Here is a 16387-nt window from a genome sequence, read left to right on the forward strand (position 1 = left end):
TAAATCTGAGTGAGGTCAGAGATGTATTTTGGAGCTAGTCCATGTAGAGCTTTAAAACCAAACAATAAAAAATAAAATAATACACTTGTAACCCTTGTGCTATCCTAGGCACTTTAACATTGGGAGTTGGGTCATTTAGACCCACGAGACGGACGCTGAACCTTTTTTCTTCAAGATTTGTGAACCTCACTGGTGTCCATGGATTACATGAAATCTTTCTACCTTTATCCACCTTTGTCATGGTAAGGAGAACACGTCAATGGAAGGGTGGGGTCATCTAAGATAGCACAAGGGTTAAAATGTATCCTGAAATTAACAGGAAGCACAAGCGGCCTGCATGAAATATCAAAATCATAGACAAGACTAAACCTAGTGTCACCTGCAGGTGACAGGTCATAGTGAATATGTAAACAGCATGTAAGGGTAAGTCAGGGTGAAATAGTTGAGAAGATTTTTCATTTTTTTTAATCCCCCCAAACCCTGCACACTGCACAAAGACCCAGTCAGTGGTGTCTAAGTCATAAGTATGAGTTCTGTGCACGGAGCCTGACTGTTAGAAATGAAGAAGTTAGACAATCTGAGCATAGTTTGTGTGGGCATCCTACTTATGTGTCCAACCTGATAATACATCAAAGCCTAATTTTGAAATTTTATCTTAAAAGACACAAAAAACCTAGGAATGAAGCTAGCTGCAGGTGTAGTACACAAGAGCTACCACATGGGGGCTTTGCTGGCCTATGGACATTTATTTTGGCAACTGAAAGTACATTTAAGTAGCTGTGCCTGTCCCCAGCCCGGATAAAATGCAGGGTTGTGTCATGAAGGGAATCCAGTGTGAAAATCCCTGCCAAATCACCAGCAGGGGTCTGAAGGGATATGCCGAAAGGTGAACAAGAATGTAAGAAAACAAAAATTCCTTAAAAAAGGGGAAACTAATCTTAAAAATAATTGGAATGTTTCTTTACTCTTAACCTTTGTATCTAACTACATAGACATAAGCAGTAAATCTTTAACCATCAATCAGATCAATGCTAAATAACAGATCACTGATGGCTCTCTATCTATTGCATTTTTAATCATTTACGGAAATAATATTTCCTTTCCAGGTTCCTTATAGGAAAATTGTGTTTTTGGTGTTTTTAACACTTTTCTGATGATGGACGACAAATTTAAAGAAATCTAAGCTCAAAACTGTATTTCTAAGTGTTTTTTTATTCAAATCGTAAATAAGGAGCACATTTAAATACCATTTAAAAAAGAAAGAGAAACGATGGACTGGAACCGCGCCAATCTGTAACGGTGAGGTGAAGGGGGGCTGGGTTGCCTTTTTTGGAGTTTGGCTAAAAACGGCATATTCAGAATTTAAAAAACACTAGGAACACTTTTAAAATTGATTTAAAAAAGGATCACATGGGTGTTTCATCGCCAATAATGATTTTCAGTTTTTCAAAAAAAGGATGAACATAAGTTTCACTAAAATTTCAAAATAAAGCTACATAAAACACACTTACACTTGTCACATGTTCATGATCTAATGTCAATCTGGGTAGTTGTCCAGCTCCTAGTCCACTCTGAATTAGGTTTAATGTGCATGTCATTCGTCAGCTTCTTCCTGATTCAGCCTGTTGGCCTCTTGTGCTTTGAATCTATGAACAACAACATGCCTTACCTTGCCCTGGGCGAGTTGTGAAGAGTATACCTGCTGTTTGGGCCATTCTGCTCCGCTGGCTTCTCTAAAAAGCTCAGACAATTACATCCATGACCTCTCACAAACACTCACAGACACACAGTGACAGTCAGACTCGGGTCTCCCTGGTGCCGGTTGTCAAAACGGTATAACTGCTTGTCCTTTCAGACTGTGTGCTGGCCAAGTGGTGCCCTTTCTGGTGAGAGGGAGGCTCAAATGGCTGTTGACATGAGAAGACAGTAAACTCACTGCTCAGATTTGGACTCCCAGTCCCTTGTGCTATTACACCGCACAATCAACATTCCATGAGGGTCGCTGCTGATGGAAAAGAGGGGCTCAATCAGCAGCCTGAACTGTGAAAACCACAAATAAGATGTCATGTAACAAAAATGCTTAGGTATACATGCGAAAAAGATGGATGCATAAACGAGGGGCGGGGCGCTGTTAAGGCGACATCAGGGACGACCTCTCAACAGCTGCATGGGAGTGCTGTCTGGATGGAAAATGGAGGGTAATACAAGGGAGCACTGATGGACTAACAGCAACAAGGGGATGGGAATCATCACCAGTCAAAGCATGTGGTGATTGAGGCTGGCTCTTTTTAACCAGCAGGTCTCCAAAGGCCTGCTGGTTGGCAGCAGGGTCGCAAGAGAACCAGCCGCTTCAAAAGGCTGCCCGTTCTTTATTGAACAACTGCGCGTTACGCGGAATGCGTCGCATTGAGACTCACTTAGTCGTGGTGGGACCGGCTTTGATTGAGGTAACAGCTGGGATATGACATCAGCCAGAGTGCCTGCCATGTTTTCACTCACTAAAGCAATTCTGCTCTTAAAAGGTTCCATCAGTACCACTCGGGTGAATTGCAGAGAGTTGCTTTTCATCTCTTTGGCTATGCAATCCACCAGCTGGTCAAAGTGCCTCCCCTCCAACTCCTACCCTTTTGGTGGAAAGACGCCAGAGTGCTCCACTCATAAATGACTCATTGTCTTTAAATGCTAAGAAGAAGTGAGAAATGAACAGTTGGAGATATAAAAGCATACACAGGGAGACTCGTTATATTCTGCTTTTTTAAGCCGATTTTTTTCTTTTTTCTTCATTGTGTCTGTTCTTGTAACACAAACCAAATGGCACATTTCTCCTCCTTGTGTTTTGGCAACATCCTAAAACATCAGTTTGACCTCTGCACAGGTACCTGCGGTTGAATTTTCATGAGTAGGCCGCGCTGCATTTTGAATTCAGCCTCCAGTCACGGTTTCCATCGGGGGGCCTCTTTAAAACTACTAAAGTCGGCCTCCTCTGAGTGCACGCCACGATTTAGCACTTGAATATTTGCGGCGCTAAAATCCCTTTTCTGTCCAAGTATCTTCCACTGTGACACCAAGGGACCAATTGAAACAGAAATGTGTTTGCACTGCTCTGTGGCGTGAAGTCTGCACTGAACAAAAAGCAAACATCGCCTGGGGTGAGCAAATCACCAGGGTGGAAGAAAAGAATAGAAGAAGAAAAAATAGTAATCCAGGCAAAACACCAGCTTATCACATTTAGCACGGGTTTATTAGGACTTGTGTTTCCGTGTCAGCTGCTGAGAGACGGAGCGGAGCTATTTGAACTGGTTCAGACTGATGGTGAGTCTAGGGTATTCTGATGAAATGCAGTGACATAGTCAGACTCAGTAGGAGGGTCTGCTGTTCTCGGGGAAAAAGGGAGAAAAGCACGGACCTCCAAAGGATGCATGTTCGGAGACGGAGTACAGCACACATCAAACGACACAGATACAGGAGCTGGAGATGCGACGGATTTTCCGGCTGACGGATTACATCAGTTTCATCAATAATAATTGAAAATGTTTGTACAACTGTGGCCCAGCTAACAATTTCTATCATAAATAAAGGAAGCACATTCTTAGAAATAATGAAGCAACTCGTCTGTGCCGTTTGTTCTAAATTCTTGACTGAAATCCTTTTGTGTGATGTGCTCAGGTTTTCAGTGTCTATTTATGAGTAACATTGAAGTTATTTATTGCCAAAAGTGATAAAAAAATACAAAACTAACCAGTAAAGGGTTTTATTCAGCATAATAATCTTTAACATCTTGTGTCTTTGAAAATTTGACATTTTAACATAAAGCCGATGTAAAGATTTGAAAGATCGTCTTTTATGACGCTGTCTAAATACAGCTACCGCTCTTCATCGGACTTTAGCTTCATGAAGGCTTTAGTGTGTCCAATTAAAGGTGGCTATTGAAAAATAGTACTTTAAGATTACAGGAGGGATTACAGGAAGTGCTTCATTAAAGATGATTCGGCCACAGAAAACACAGGATCTTTGTCGTCTGTCCTCATTTGCAAAATTTCCAAAGGGAAGTGAAAACCTGAGTAAAGTGTTTTTTTTTCTTCATTTTTGTTAATAACAGGCAACAATGTCCTCAACATGAATTGGGAGATCATTGCAGAGTTTTGGCGCTGCTACTGCAAAAACACTCTAAGTTTGAGTTTTGTTTTCGGTACTTTTAGAAGCAGCTGATCCAAGAGGACGGCTGCAGGAGCTCAGAGGTAAAGAGGTGCCAAACCATGTAAGGATTTAAAAACAAATAAAAGAATTATTAAAATTAATTCTAAAAGGATCAGGAAACCAGTGTAGCTAAGTTAAACAAGCGAGATGTGATTACATTTCTGCTTTCTAGTTAAGAGACGCGCAGCTCCATTTTGCACCAGCTGGAGACGAGCAATGGGAAAGGTGCTAACCGCCATGTGTAGGGAATTACAGTACTCCAGCCTAATGGTAATAAAGGCATGGATCCCTGTTTCAAACTGCTTAAAAGAAATGATAGGTCTGATTTTTTCTGGAAGTGGAAAAAGCTTGACTTTACAATTATTTTGTATCTTGAATCTCAGCTTAGAGTCCACATTGACTCCCAAATTTGTTGCATGAGCTGGCACATATTCATTTAAATAACCAAGATTAGCAGCGAGGGACCTGGGGGGTATTCCAGAAAGCACGTTTAAACTACCCTGACTTTAACCCTGAACTCTGGCTGAAGTCTGCCTGAACTTGCTTACTCTGAGTATGTCGGTTCCAAAACACCGGATATGAGATAGCGTAATTACGCTCGACTTGGTAACCCTGGGTTAACGCGCGTGCATGGCAAGTACATGAAGGCATTCTCAATGGATCGCCGATATCCCGAGTCACCATGGAAACACGTGGAGAACGAAAGAGAGAATTGTACTTCAGTGTGTGACGGAGTCGGAGATTTTAATGACGGCATAAGAGTATACGCCCATCAAAAAAGTAATACGGCTGCATCAGCAAAAAAAAGAGTTTCTGCTTAGAGAAAAAGAGTAAGTACACAAGTTTCTGATCTTATTTCCAATTACATTGTGATGTATATACTGTATATACAACTTATAGAACTTAAATGAATTACTTCAATTGGTAATAAGTAATTGAGTTAAATGTATTCAACCTAATTTCTTATGTCCATCCAATTAAATAGTTGTTTAAACAACTCAAATTGACATTTATCTAACTAAATGTCATTTTACTCCAATTCAATTAAATGTTTTTCCACATTAATTTATTGTACTTATTGGATTCTCATATGTCTAAGTTAGAGGCTGCAGATTTTCTCATTTTTATTCAAATTAAAACAAACAATACAGTATGAATTTACAATATACACCATGCATTTACTTATCATGACTCTGACTGTAACTTCAAGTCTAATCCCATATTGAAGCACTATGGTGCTAAATAAACTCATCATCCTCTTCCTCCTCCTCACTCATGGTGCAGAAAGAATTATACATAACAGGATAAAATAACTAGACAAAACACAGTAAAACAGCTACAACTAAACATATTTAGACAAAAACCTTCATTTAAACCCAAATCCATCCAGACAGGCAAAGGGAATGGTATCCCACAATTCCTTGCGCTGCCGATCAAACAGCAGCACCAAAGTTACACCTACTTAATTGAATTAATTTGAATGAAAGTAAAATAAATGTTTGATAACTACGTGTTATTTTTAAACTGAATTAACTAAAAAAAAGATTTATCTTAACTGAAGCAAATAATTAAGTTAGATTAATATAAAACAGTTTATCTCTACAACATCGATACATGGTCTTATCACCCTCTCACAGTGGAAAAAGTATTATCTGAGCTTTTTCATCCACTAAATCATCTTCAAATGGACATGCCATGCTGCTTCACCTCTCTGAAAACAAACTAACCATCTACTAAACCTGCTCCAGACCAGGTTATGTTCAGAGCATGAGTTGCAATGGCAACTCCATTTCTGGAACCGAAACCAGAGGTAATCCACTTCCTATAGCCTCAAACTCACCATGGTAACTTACTTAACTCAAGTGCTATCCTACGGGGTCAAGATGAACATTGACGTGTTCTCCCTACCATGACAAAGGTGGATAAAGGTGGAAAGATTTCATGTAATCCATGGACACCAGTGAAGATCACAAATCATTGAAGAAAAAAGGTTCAGTGGGGTCATCTAGACCCCACTAATGTCAAAGTGCCTAGGATAGCACAAGGGATAACCTGCTTTTTGCAGTACCCCCCCGGAGCTGTTATCAAAAACTATTATCTCTGTTTTGTTATCATTGAGACTTAATTTGTGGAGGGTTTGAACTCTAAGGGTTTTCATTCTGAGAGGCACATTCAGCGGACAATCATCTGCATTGACCGCAGGTGCATTCAGACGACATATCTATCAATTACTTTTTGCACATAATACTAAAAACTTTTCAGGGAACTTTAAATTTAAATCTGTCACACATGAAGATGGGTAGAAACAACAAAATGTTTAGCCAATTATGTGAATTTCACAACTGTAATAGTAGGAAAGAAATTTAGAAGGTTAGAGATGTTGAACTTTGGATTTTAGGTGATGAGATCTACTTTACAACACAGAACTTATTTAGTTAGAGCATCAGAAGAAAATCTGATTCGGAAATGTGCCAAAATGTCAACTTTAGAGATAAACGTTAAAGATGTAATGTTTTTTTATATTAAAGATCCAGAAAAATCCAAATACTCATTTACACTCCTTTGGTGTCTGAACACATTTCTGTGGTGACGTTCTGGCTGCTGTGGTAGAAACGAACAGAGCAATGGATTCCCTCTATTCAATAATTTTACTGGAGCCAAGAGAGATATAGATTCCATCACATAATTTTAATTTTTGGAATGAAAAGTTGTTTAAATAATAATAAACTTAAAAATGAAAATAACCCTCTTCATATGGTGGTCCTGAAGCGCCCATCACACCAACAAATCACTAAACACATAAACATATTAAAGATCACAATGACAATTAAAAATGCAAAATTGACTCACTTTACTTTACTTTTTCACATTTTTTATTCACTTTTTTAAAGGTGTCATGAAAAACAATCTTTCAAAAAAAATGTACAGTTATTTTTCGCTTGCTTTGTATTAAATTGTTTATTTTCAGAGACAGAAGATGTGCATTTCAGTCCCTCCACCAATTTCTTCCAACAAAAAGAAAAATAAAAGGAATAATTTAGACCTACTTTAGCAGTCAAAGAAGAAAAAAATCAACAAAGACCAGCTTGGACTCCAGGTGGAAAGTTTTTAAAGCAGCATGAAGTCTGTGTGAGGAACACGCGCACATCACGTAGATCTTGTTGAACATGCTGGCCCACTGAACATAAAAGATGTGCTGCATTGTTCTCATGAATCAGAGAGGAGAGCTAAAGCTCACATCTTTACATGAATGTTCAGTGGGCCTGCAGTACAAAGTTTTACTCAAGTATTTCATGCCAAGCGCCTTCTACTTCATATATTTTAAGGGTTGCATAGTGTACTTTGTCTTTACGTACCTTTATTGTCAAGCTAAGAAATGCAAATCCACTACATCAATAAAAATACGTTTTCACAGTGAAATAGCAGTTATAGTTTTTTAAATATTTTAAGAGAATTGTGCACATTTTGCTTTCTTCGCAGTGTAATTACTCATTATCATAAACAGATGTATTTGTGTATATGTCCCATTTTGAATTTGGGGATCAAGTCCATATTTTACACATGTTTTCCTGTACATTGTTCCAGCCACCTGGTTGTGGCCAAGGATTAGTGCTTCAATGCTATCCTGTAAGCCGGCCTTTTCTAGCCAGTGGTAGGACATCTCTATATTGGCCACTTCAGTTATTGTCGGGTAGTATATCCCATGCAGGGGCTTGTCCTCCCAGGAGGATCTGTCCTCCAATTCAATTCAACTCAATTTTATTTATATAGCCCAAAATCAGAAGAACAGTCAATGGACTTCGTATCAGCAATTAATAAGGATCTTGAATACATAGAATTCCTCCAGCACTGCATCGTCTGCTCTCCATTGCCTGAGACATTCACTGAGCACACTGTCAGGTGTGGCCTTGAGCTTGATGTATTCATGGATCTTGGATATTACATCGAGGATAATGGCTTCCATGCTCACTAGTCCTCGGCCTCCTTCTTTGCGGCCAGCATACAGTCTCAAGATGCTGGATTTGGGATGGAACCTCCAAGTACGGTGAGGAGCTTTTGTGTTTTAACATCCGTGGTCTGTATCTCTTCCTTTGGCTATCTTATTATTATTCCTGAGAATATTATTGGTGGTGCATAATTTTATTGCCCGGGTCTTGCCATTGAGGAGGCTTCTCAGGATTTGCCTTGCTCGCTGGAGGTATTTGGCTGTTGCAGCTTTCCTTGTTGCCTGTTCCAGGTTGCCATTTGCCCGTGGAATTCCAAGGTACTTGTAACTGTCCTCAATGTCTGCTATTGTTCCTTTAGAGAAAATGATCCATCTGTCTCCTGGAAGTGAGGCCCCTCCTGTGTGGACTACCTTGCCTCTCTTTGTCACCATCCAACTGCATTTCTTGAGCCTGAATGACATCCCAATGTCAGTACTGTTGATCCTGGTGGTGTGGATCAGGGAGTCAATGTCACGCTCACTCTTAGCATATAGCTTGATATCATCCATGTAGAGGAGGTGACTGATGGTGGTTTGGCTCCTCTGGAATCTCAACCAATGCCCCTTTCCAGTAAAAATTCAACAGTAGTTCTGGTGTGACAGTTTCTGTGGTTTTGTTCAGTGTTCTTAAGTGGTCTGGAGTCAGGAGTTCATCAGTGTGACAGCTCGGGGAAAGAAGCTGTCCTTGTCCTGTCCTTGTCCTTGTGGCGAGTGGTTTTGGTGCGCATAGTCCTAGAGCGCCACCCTGACGAGAGAAGGCTGAAAAGGCAATGTCTAGGATGAGAGGTGTTCTTTGCAATTCTGCCAGCCCGCTTCCTGACCCTGGACCGGTACAGGTCCTGAATGGAGGGAAGCAGATCTGATGATTCTCTGTAGTCTGTTCCTGTCGTGTCTAGTTGTTGATCCAAACCAGACCGTGATGGATGTGGTCAGGACAGCTTGGATTATTGCGATGTAAAAGATGGTCAGCAGCTCCTGAGGCAGGTTGAGCCATTCGGGGTGGGTCCCATCTCCTAGCACATGGTTCATTTGTGCTGCCAGGCGCTCACAGCATGTATTGTGTCAGGACCCAGTGCTGTCCAGTTCTTTACATCTGAGGCTCTTTCTCAGATGCCTGCCACCGTGATGGTTATTGGATTCTGTTTAGGCAGGTTACTACCTCTTCTGGCTACATCTATTAGGTACTTTATTTTTCACTGCACATCTTTGGGCCTCACTCACTTTTTTCCGAGCTGCCTTCAGTTTAACCACCATGGTGGTTCCATGGTGGGTATTGCTTTTTCCCATGGTTGCTCTTATAGTCAAGCATCTCAAGGATCACTACTATTGAACTGTAAACCAGTCCATTGGTTTCTGTGAGTGTTGTGGTAGGGATTGCCCTCAGTGCTTCATTCACAGTTTCCAGGAGACTTTCAGGTGGTACTTCATTTAACCATTGTAGTTGGTGTCAGGGGTGCTTGCTGTTCATTCTAGACTTTATTTCGTTTTTTTGTAAAGTTGCTGCCTCGCTTAGCGTAATGGTAGTTATTGGGGCAGTGTTCCCAATGTCTGGTTGAGAGTTTGATACAGCCTTCTCTGACCTGGTGTTCATGTGGTGTTGCAATCGTGTTATACCTGTTCAGTCTCAAGTTGCGATAGGAGTTGCCATTTGTGGATATTGGAACATTGAACTAGTAGTTGCTTGGCAGTTAGCATTTTAAAGCGTCCATTCACTCCCCATTTCTTTGGACTATATTCTTTTTTTTATGACTCCAGATGCACCTTAACATAATGACTGCCTTTAATTTAGTCATGCTCCTGTGTGGTGACAGGAAAACATTATTCTATTCTATTCTATTTTACAGGTGCCATAATCCAGTTCTTATCAGATTGAGTGCAGATTCTTATCAAGTAACAAAATGGAGTCTTTGTTGATTATGTTAATTATTTCTCTTGTAATTTGTTAACATCAGATATATTTGATCAACTTCGTTTATTTTTCCAATCAACATTTGTGATTACTTTAATTTACATTACCAAACTTAGAGATAAATGATTATTATTATTTTTTTTATCTCCTTATCACTGTGTTCTGTAATTTTCTTCCACAATTTGAGAGTTTGGCACCCCCCCCCCCCCCCCCCCTCCCTCCCTCTTTTGCCACCATCATAACGAACAGCCTCAGTCGGCCCACTGGTTCATTAGTCGACCTTTAGCCATCGAACAACAATTAGTCCTGTTGCTCTCTGGCTGGCTCGACTGAGCCGGCAGGAATAGTCCCTGGCTAATGATTGGCTGAAGAGACCTGACAGCATGTTGAAGCTACAGCTGTAATTGAACACAAGCTCTGCAAGCCTTTGAAAAGGAGGAAGAAATATTTCATAAACTTGATGCAATTTCTCGGTGCATGTAATGAAAATAATGAATATGATTCCCTCACATTTTTGTACTTTCATTTTAATGATTCTTGGTAGATACAAAGTAAACTAGATTTCCCCAGACAGTAGGTTGGATTCATTTAATTATTTTTATTTTATTTTTTTAGAGAAAATGATCCATCTGTCTCGATTTCAATGTGGACAAATAATTTGCCCTTTTTGATAGCTGTTTACAATTTGTCACATTTTCAACATTTATTTATAAAAAAAAACCTGATGTTGTTTGTTTCAGACTGGTTCCTGAAACATCAAAAAAAATAGGAGCTCATTATTTTCAGGATCAGTCCTTTATTGTAAACGTATGGAAAATTACTTTTATGAAAACTTGTCAGTTTCAATAGAACGTTTTCAACTTGTTTCACTTTTCCTTAAACCGAACTAATCATCCCCTACAAAACAGAAAAACTATCATCATGCTATTTCAAAAAATAACTTTTTATTAATGGGAATTATTCAGTTGGAGGCCACAGCGAATCGTCTGTATTTAAAATCTTAAGTGGAAAGAAAGAAAGTTTTGTGGCCTCGCTGGCCAAAATTAGGACAAAACAATGAAAAAAATGAACATCAAAGACCAACACACTATCAGAGTCCAATAATCAGAGCATCCAAATGGGACAAATGTCACAGTGTGAGCAAATTACTGGTTTAAATGATGAATTGGAACAAATTAGATAGATAAAAAAAAACAATCAAATATTAAAAGAGGGCACAGAACTTTTCCCTTCAGACATCAAGGATACAGACCAAGTCATCACAGAAATGAAATGTTCATCGTTGCCTCCATTTAGTGTGAGGGAAATAAAAGACATGTCAGAGCCGAGGGGAGAACCCCAGCCTGGCTTCTCATTACCCGCAGGGGACAGAGAGACTTTTGGGCCTAATAAGGACACGATTTAGGCAAATCAGGTCATTATGATAATGGGCCTTCAGATAATAAGGCAGCTTTTCTCTTGTTTGTTTTTGTTTTGCAATGCATATCTGGCCTATTGCCATTTGGAAAATGAATGTTTTTGACCAGTTGTTTTTGTAGCATAATTTTTAAGAGCTTCATTTATGCTTTCAGCGCACTGTGATGCCTCAACAGGCAATTTTATTTATTTACTTATTTGTTTTTAAGTTTATAAGAATGATAAAGAAAACTGTTCATGGTAGTCATAACCTGTAAAAACGTACATTTATTTAACTTGTTTGTTATGTTAAAAGTTGAAAAAAGTCTCAGTTGAAAAGGAATTTGTATCTCTTTTTCCATCAAAGAAAACATCAAAGCTGTGTGTTTTGTTCCAGACAGTTGCATTGTTTAATATTGACTTTTTAGTGGTTCCATTAAAACTTATAGATTAGTTGATTTATGCAGAACAGAAAGAAACTAGATTCTCTTTTAATTGTTAATAATGAAAAAAAGGGAAAAACTTCAAAGAGTTTTCCAGGGTTTGTAAGAAAAACGAGCTCAGATGAATAAATTAAAAATCTGTTTTTTTGATTAACAGTAATAAAGTCATAGTAAGAGAAAAAAATAAGAAGTCTTTGTTCAAAAACTGTAAATAGTAAAGATCTGAATGAGGCTTTTATTCTTTCCATGTCTCCTAGTCCAATAGTGAATGATTTTCCCCATTTGAGGGTATTGGTTCACAGATTTTATTTGGTCCATAGATAGCATGAAACCCTTGTACTATCCTAGGCACTTTAACATTGGGAGTTGGGTCATCTAGACCCACTAGACAGTGGGCTGAACCTTTTTTCTTCAATGATTTGTGATCTTCACTGGTGTCCATGGATTACATGAAATCTTTCCACCTTTATCCACCTTTGTCATGGTAGGGAGAACACGTCAATGTAAGGGTGGGGTCATCTAAGATAGCACAAGGGTTGAATTTGTTTGATTTCTGGTCCTGGTCCGGATCATTCCATTGATTCTCTTATGTTTTTAAAAGAGACACTCCATGAAAGCTGTGTTTTTGGTGTGTTTTGACATGTTCTTGTGTCATTTTTCTGATGATGGAAGACATGCTTAAGGAAAATTGAGTTTTAAACTGCATTTCTGAAAAAAAAAATTATTCAAATGAAACAGGAACCAGACAAAAAAAAAAAAACATTTGAAGAAAAGTTTGTTTGTGATGTAGAAAACCACGAGCAGAAGGTGATGAGAGTGCAGGGACTTTAAGTTCTGGTTTGACTGTTCTTGATTTACTCTATGTGATGAGATCTCATGATTTCTATTTAGCCAAATTTTCTGGCATATAAAAGAGGTCATGTGTGGCAAAACAAAAACTAAAAAAAACTGCAAGGACAGAACAGAACTGAAAATCAAGCCCAGATCATGATACCTCCACCTCCACTTGGTAGAAAATGTTGATGTATTGGTCTAGCTGTATATGGTTAAACCACTTAAGTGCTTCCAAAAAAAAGATTTGCCTTAAGTTGCGTTTACACCTACGTTATTGAGAGCGCCTTAAGCATGTGGTGTTCTCACTGGACTGTTTCTAAATGATAACAGCGCATCCGCCTAAAGTTGGAGGAGGTTTGGCGCGAAATGTTGATGTGGTGCAAATACCGGTATTGCGAATCTTGCTCAAGATTTTTTCTTTCACAGCTCTATTCTGATATATGAAAGACTTGGCATCATAGAAATCCAGCTGGGGACAGACTGCAGTCATTAATTTCTCCTCCATGATTAACTTTTGAAAAGGTTGGTGATTCCATGAATAACAAGGGACGCCATCAAAACATCACCACAAAAACGGGGTTCCAGATTGGTCAAATTCATCCTGGCTTAACTTTCAACGTCCGTTCACTGGGACCTTTTGTACCTTCAGCCCAAAAACGATCGTAGAGACTTGTGTAGCTATGCTGAAAGTGACAGTTTTGAACACGGAAGCCCAAATCGTGCGTTTACACAGCCTCTTCACAAAAAATGTTCGGTTGAACGTGTGTTGCCGAGGGCGGTGTGAATGTAGCTTTAGACTTTTTTGCCCTTTGCACTACTGTTACAAAGGCCAATAAGTGTTGTTGCACTTATATGAATTTGATGACCTTAAAATTGTTCGCACAATTACAGTTTGTATAAGATATCTATAAATTGGTAAATGGCTTTGAGGGAAAATTTGAACTATAAAATGAAAGCCTCTGTTTGGATCCACTTTGTTAGAGAAAAGGGAGAAGAAATTAATTTCTAGTGCATAAGTGAAACCCCATCCCTCAGTGTTCCCTTTTTTTCTCCTCTTCAATCATTCCCTAAATCATTCTTCTCTCTAATTGCATAGTGGACACCTCTGAATACATTGGGAATTTCCGCTATGATCTGGCACTGATTAACAGTCCCACCATGCTTTGTTGCTGCTTTATTTTCATGATAATTAGGTGGTGGCAGGGTGTATTCTGATTTATTTATTATTTCACAAATATATGTACGCGGGGAGACGGCAAGAGTGAGCAAGGGAAAGAAAGAGAGGAAAACAGAACAATGTGCATTAATTAAACTGATTAAAGCATCAACTGAACTTTGCCTTGATGTGTTTATTCAATTAATGAGCAAAGTGGCAGATGACTGCTTGACTTTTATAACTAATTAATTGCATCATATTTTGTTCATTTAGAGGCATTAGTCTTACAATCAGTTTTCAGTGCATCAAGAGTGAAATTTTTGCTGCTTCTAAGAAAAAAAATGGCATAAAAACCAAACTCCAGTTGAATATGTTTTTGAGTAATTTTTTTCTCATTTGTGCAAAACATCACTTTATATTCTCATGCAGGCACAAATTTGTTCTGCTTCTTATTATATTAATTCCATCTGGGAAATAAATATCTTTAGATGTCTTTTGATCATCTTTTAAAATATTGTAAAATCTGTCTTTTATCTATGATTATGCCATTTTTAGCCAAAAGAAAAAACCAAAACACAACTAGTGTTGCTTTCTAGTTTCTACAGAGTGGCAGTAGTTCATTAGAAGGTCACCCCAGAGTTGTGGATGGGACTGTTGGTGCAGAGTAAGCCCTCCCCTGCTTCCCGACATCCGTCTGTTTACATGCAATAGCTCAGTGTTTTTCACAACCTTTTTTGAGCCACGGCATCATTTTAACCTTGACAAAAATCCCGCGGCACACTAACATCCGAAAATGAAAAAAAAGGAGAAACTCATAGTCTGTATTGATCTACAGCCCCTCCGCAATCTCACATACATTTTTGTGATAATTGTGGCAGAAAAAGCTGGAAGTTGCAGCTGTTTTTTCTAAAAGATGTAATAAAAGTGTTTTTGTTGTTGTTTCAAGACATTTAACACGAAGAATCAGTGTGCGCTGAGACACTGTCACTTTGACCCAGTGCATCATGGGAGATGTAGTGTGAAAACGGCCGGAGATCGTTTCTCTGTTTCTCTTCATTGTTTTGTTCACTTGTTCCACGGTTTGACACCGGATTCTGTGGAAAGCTACACCACTAAAGACTAGCTTTAGCTGGTATTTTTGTCGGAACTGAGAGACTTTATGAGCAGAATTGGAACAAGGAAGTTGGGACTTTAAACACTTCTGATTGGTCAGACTGCTGACATGTGATTAAGCCTCCAAGAATGATTGGTGAAGACAGTCAAAGGGGCGGGACCTTTCCCAAAACAGCTGACGCTACGGCTAAATCGCGGTAAGGCAAGGCAAGGCAAGGCAATTTTATTTGTATAGCACAATTCGTACACAAAGTAATTCAAGGTGCTTCACAAAACAGAAAAATGCATTAAAATCACAATACATCATAGAAATAATCAACGTAAAATTTACTTTAAAAGAAAAGAAAAAAAATTTTGAAAATTGATTTTTAAAATAAAGGAAGGAAAGGAAAGAAAAGTGCAGATAGGACCTTTCAGTCATATACTTGGCTAAACAGAAATGTTTTAAGTCTAGATTTGAACATGAACACATTCTTTAAAAAATGTCTTTAATAGAATCAAAATAAACACAAAGAAAAAAGTATTTTGCGATCTTTCATATTCCTAACTACTCAGTGTTTTATCAGGACCTGTTTGGATGAACACATAGCTGATATCCTGGAGATGGTAAATGTTTTTAGATCAGTTAATGAGGACAATTTCCCACGGCACCCTCAATTTTGGTGCAACAAAAATGATGACAATTGGAGCCATCCAGCCATACATCTTTGAGCCAGATTCCGGCTCAGACGTACACGGATCTAGTCGTCTACAAGTGGATGCATCAGAATGGAGCCGAGCAGGCAGCTTGTGGTTTCCCGAGCTAGTTTCTATGTCCAGCAAAAAAATTTTATCTGTTCTTGATTTACAACGATTTGAAAAAAGAAATTCTCAGAAATGCAATTTTGGGCTTAATTTGTCCTCCACAACCACAATATATCACAAATATATAATACATAAAAAATAAATATATAAGTGTAATGATGAAAAGGTTGGGACACTGCAATAACATGTTGTTTTAACTGCATTATGTCTCTCTGCAAGTCATTCACATATTTTTTACTCTACTCTTCTCTTTCTTAAATTTTGTTCCCCGTCTTTATTTATAAACCTTTGTAGTTTTTGTTGTCCTTCTGTAATTCACCTTGATGTTAGAGCTGCTGATGCTTTTGCATATTCAAAAGGCAATAAACTCTTAATCTTAATCTTAATCCATCATTAGGAAAATGCCACAAGAGGATGTTATAAACACCAAAAACACAATTTTTATTCGAATGGTTCTTTAAAAAATAATATAAGTTTAAAATCAAAAAACTTTATGCAGACTGTTAAACGGTGTGTGTGCCAGTTTTTTTTGTGTGTCAAAAGTTGCTTGC

This window comes from Oryzias latipes, chromosome 21 (genome assembly GCF_053564925.1).
Source record: "Oryzias latipes strain Hd-rR chromosome 21, Olatipes_Hd-rR_3.1".
NCBI lineage: Eukaryota > Metazoa > Chordata > Actinopteri > Beloniformes > Adrianichthyidae > Oryzias > Oryzias latipes.